Source organism: Phascolarctos cinereus, unplaced genomic scaffold (genome assembly GCF_003287225.1).
Source record: "Phascolarctos cinereus isolate Bilbo 61053 unplaced genomic scaffold, phaCin_HiC Scaffold_7;HRSCAF=346, whole genome shotgun sequence".
Lineage (NCBI taxonomy): Eukaryota > Metazoa > Chordata > Mammalia > Diprotodontia > Phascolarctidae > Phascolarctos > Phascolarctos cinereus.
The window spans coordinates 167,610,192-167,615,217 of record NW_027556180.1 but is presented as its reverse complement, the minus strand read 5'-3'; the positions used below and the strand labels follow the sequence as shown (position 1 = coordinate 167,615,217).

General features: G+C 38.7%; 1 pseudogene; it reads left to right on the top strand.

The window, feature by feature from the left end:
* Nucleotides 1-3,753: 3,753 nt before the first annotated feature.
* Nucleotides 3,754-4,113, top strand: LOC110193433 (small ribosomal subunit protein uS10 pseudogene; annotated as a pseudogene).
* The last annotated feature ends 913 nt before the right edge of the window (nucleotides 4,114-5,026 follow it).

Sequence of the window (5,026 nt, the reverse complement as noted above, 5' to 3'; positions counted from 1 at the left end):
AATAATTTTAATTAGATTAGATAAAAAGGGAAGTAGTCAACTGGGAACAAATCTTTGTATTACATATTCCTGCTAAGAGTCTGATATACAAGATAAGTAGGGAATTAACACAAATACATAACAAAAGAAGTCATTCCCTTCTGAATTAGTGGTCAAATGATATTGACAAACAGTTCTCAAAAGGTGATTTTACAAACTTTAACCATCATATGAACAATTCTTACAAATCACTAATAAGAGAAATGAAAATTTAAAAAGAAACTCTAAGTTTCATTTTACTTCCAGAAAACTGGTGATCATCCTCCCCCCCTCCAAAATGAAATAGTCAATATTGGAGGGATTATAGAAAGACTGACACAGTGAATCGGTCTAATCATTCTGGAAAGCAACTTGAAATTATTCTAAGAATGTGACTCTAGGACAGGCTCTGACTCATGGATCATATTTCTAAGCATATACCTTGAAGGAGGTAAGGGATTAAAAAAAAGGACCATAAACATATTTATGTCAATACTTTTTGAGGTAATAGAACTGGGAGCAAAATAGATGCCCATTGACTAAGGAATGATGAAATAAGTTATGGTACATGATATAATGGAATATTACTGTGCTAAAAGAAATGATAAATATGAATAGAGAGAAGCATGGGAAGACATGAACCAATATAAAGTGAAGTAAAAATAATCAGAAAAAGAATTATTTACACAAAGACCACAAGGATGCAAAGAAAAAGATCAACAATGGAATGAACAAAACTGAACACAATGACATTACAATGGCCAAACTTGGCCCCAAAGAGAAGATATGGAAAGGCACTTCCCTTCCTTTGCAGAAGTTGCTTACAATGGGTTTGGAACACTACATATAATGTCAGAGTTTTTTGATGTGTTGGTTAATTTTGTTAATGGATTCTTTTTTTTTTTTATCTGTTAGAAAGGGATTGCTTTTGGGAAGGACAGAAAAGAAGAGTATATTGGGAAATGTAGGTGACATAACAACAAAATATGTCAGCAGCTAGATGGCACAGTGGAATGAGTGCTGGATAATAATGTAGAAAATAAAGACTTATCTTCCCGAGTTCAAATCTGGTCTCAGACACTTAGTAGCTGACCCCAGGCAAGTCACTTCACCCCATTTGCCTCAGTTTCCTCATCTATAAAAGGAGAAGGAAATGGCAAAACCAATCCAGTATCTTTGCCAAGAAAATTCCAAATGGGATCATGAGGAGTTGGACACTACTGAAATGATTAAATACCATCCACAAATGTCAATAAAATACATATTTTTAAAAAAGAAAATGAGTATAAAAGGTATCTAGAAAAGGTGATTAGAAATTATAGTGAAAGGGAGAAAAGAACAAAAATGATGCAATTTAGAGCTAAAAGGACCTTTCTTTGGAAATCATCAAGACCCAGAAATATTAAGTGACTAAGGATCATTGATTCAGAGCTGGAAAGAATCTTATATCATCTAGTCCAATCCCTTCATTTTACTGGTAACTTGTCCAAGATCACACAGGTACTAAGTTGCAGAGATCTGAACCAAAGTTCTCTGATCCCAAATCCAGGGCTTCTTTCACTTTACTCTCTTGCTACTTACCTAAGGTCTCATGGTATGTAACAAGTGGGATTCAAAACCAGATTTGCAGGATTCAAATCCAGTTCTCCTGCTACTACAGCAACATTGCCTCTAAATGGGTGATGACTGGGTAGCTGAGATAAAGAGAAGACAAGATATTGATACAGCAAAGGAAGCAGAGGATATAAAAGGGAAATGAAAGGAAGAACTGAGAGAGGAAAATTAAAATGAAGAAAGATAGAAAGGACAAGAGAAAGAGAGAGAGATGAATACAGGTGGAGGAAGAGTGATAGAGGCAAAAGCAAAGACTACATATAAACAAAAGCCCTCTCTTTTTTTGTAAGCAGACCTTTGATTTCATTAAGGGCGTTACATCCTGGCGGCAGGCTCCTACCGCCAATGTAGATCAGCAACTGCTCTGCAATTTCTAGTCTTTAGAGAGCTGACCAGAGCATTGAAAGGTTAAGCTATTTGCCATGGATCACATAATTGGTATATGTCAAAGGCAAGACTTGAACTAACATTTTTCTGACTCTGAGGCCAGCTTTCAATCCATTGTTGCACATTATCTCTTATAGGCACCTTTACTGAGAGCAATACAGATGTGTGTGTACACATATGTGAATGCACAAGAATGAACATGACAAAAAAAGAATAAAATAAATAAAATGAAAATCACCTGCCTCCCCCAGAAAACTAAATATTCACCTAGGCACAACAACAAGAAATCACCATTTGAATAAAAAACATTTGATTCCAGAAATTATATTTGGATAGACCATAAGTAGTTTGAAACATTGGGATGATGCTGATAATATCTCCAGGGTATCAGTTCCTCTCTCTCTCTCTCTCTCTCTCTCTCTCTCTCTCTCTCTCTCTCTCTCTCTCTCTCTCTCTCTCTCTCTCTCTCTTCCCTCCCACTCCCCCATTTCTCTCCATCTTTCTGTCTTTCTGTGTCTGTTTCTCTGTCTCTGTCCCTCTGTCTCTTTCTCTCCCTCCCTCCCCCCTCACTCCTTCTCCCTCTTTCACCATCTCTTTCTGTCTGTCTGTCTGTCTGTCTGTCTGTCTGTCTGTCTGTCTCTCTCTCTCTCTCTCTCTCTCTCTCTCTCTCTCTCTCTCACACACACACACACACACACACACACACACACACACACTTCAGAAGCAGAAAGTACCAGAATTGCTTCTGTGCATCCAAATCAAAGCAGGGAAATAAATATTGCTGAAGGTTTTTAAATGGGAAAGGGGAACCTTTAGTGCAAGCTAAATGGCAGCAGCACAAAGTCCCTTCACAATGTAAAGAAAGACGAGCTGTCAGTGGGAGGAATATTCTAAAGCAACATAGAAAGAAAAAGGTTCGTTCAAAAGAAGGCTATGGTAAATGATTGCTTAAAGCAGATGTGTATTGTGGAAAGTGTCTGCAAGAATAACTGAAAAAAGATTGGGTTTCTAAGAAAGGGCCTTAAGGCTTTGTATCCTTGGCACCAAGCACAGTGCCTGGTATATAGTAGGCTCTTAATAAATGCTTTTTTGATTGATTGGAAAAAAAAAACTAGGAGAGTAGAACACCAAGTTCTCTCTTCTGGAGCAGTCCTGGAACAATTTGGTAAGTCCCTGGGACCAGAACAATTGAGTCTTGATGGTAATTGAATGAAAGAAAGTCAGATGATTCATAGCAGTTAGACTTGTTAAAGTAGTTGCTGTTCAGTGGTTTTTCTGTAGCATCTGACTCTTTGGTAAAGACACTGAAGTGGTTTGCCATTAAAGAGTAACCACCAAATAAGGCACATTCACAGACTTTGTCACAACAACCTTGATAATCATCTTAAAGCTTTTCAATAAAATCTGGGGCAGCTGGGTGGTACAATGGATAGACTGCCAGATCTGAAGTCAGGAAGACTCCTCTTCCTGACTTCAAATCTGGCCTCAGACACTTACTAGCTGTGTGACCCTGGACAAGTCACTCAACCCTGTTTGCCTCAGTTTCCTCATCTGTAAAATGAGCTGGAGAAGGAAACAGCAAACCATTCCAGTATCTCTGCTAAGAAAACACAAATGGCTCTTTGGTGAAGGTGTTCCCCGTTGCTGGCCCTGGAGTCAGCAGTCACTGCCTCTCCTCCTCCTGACTCACTGCTGTTCGCTTTTACCAAAGAGTCAGGAAGCCGCTCCACTGCCATGGCATTCAAAGATACTGGGTAAGACCACTGGGGAGCCTGAAATGGCCATTTGTCGTAGCCACATCACCCTCACCAGCCACAATGTGAAATCCCTCGAGAAAGTGTGCACTGACCTAATTAGAGGAGCCAAAGAAAAGAACTTGAAAGTGAAGGGACCTGTTCGAATGCCCACTAAGACACTTCAAATCACAACTAGAAAAACTCCTTGCGTGAAGGTTCAAAGACTTGGGATTGGCTCCAAATGAGAATCCATAAACGCTTTATTAATTTGCACAGTCCTTCCGAAATCATTAAACAGATCACTCCTATCAGCATTGAACCAGGTGTAGAAGTTGAAGTCAACATGGCAGATGCCTAATCAATCATGTGTTTTAATAAATTGATTGCAACTATTAAAAAAAAAAAGAAAACACCAAATGGAGTCAGCAAGAATCAGACATGATTGAACAAAAATAACTGTCCATTAAGAACATCACTGACTAAACCAGAATACAATCAGGCATCATTTCCAATATGGGATAGTCTACATTTTTTTTCATTTTATGGGAAGGAAAGGAAGAATTGGAGAGTAACGTAGGGATGAAGAAAATCAAAGGAAGTTGGGAGACAAATGTAAATGGCATACTGCTTTCAGAAACTCAGTTTTGAGGCTGACATTTACCTAGCCTGATGGATGGAGGCTGGCTTGGTTTATTAGTTCCCAACCTTAGGCAGCTAGCCTCCAGTCTTGAGCAAATAGATGGGAGGATGGAAGGATGGATGGATGAATGGATGGAAGGATGAACTGATGGATGGACGAATGGATGAGTGAATGGCAAAAGCCTTTCTTAAAGTGCTTATTATGTGTTCAATATCATGCTAAGCAGTGGAGATACCAAAAGAAAATCCTGCTTTCAAGAAGTTCAAATTCTAACTAAGGCAAAAACACATGTAAGAGGGTTTAGAACTTCAGATGAAGGATGAAAAAGGCCAGTGATCCTTAGGGTGAAGAGCAGATGGCAATGCCAAGTGTTCTAGAAAGTACAGAGCCAGGTAAATGTGTACAGCAGTTGCATAAATGTTGGGAAAGCAATTCCTGATTTTCTAAGAAGCCCAGGAAGGAAAAATAACTAATTAGTTTGTAATCCACAAAGGTCAAGGCTCTTCTTTTTATGCTGAAGGATCAAAGGTATAAACTTCCACCTCTGGTGGCAGCTTTTAATTTGAGCTGCTTTTGGTATGTTTATTTCATTTTTCTGTGAGCTGAGCTTTAATTCAGGTCAAATTTTTTC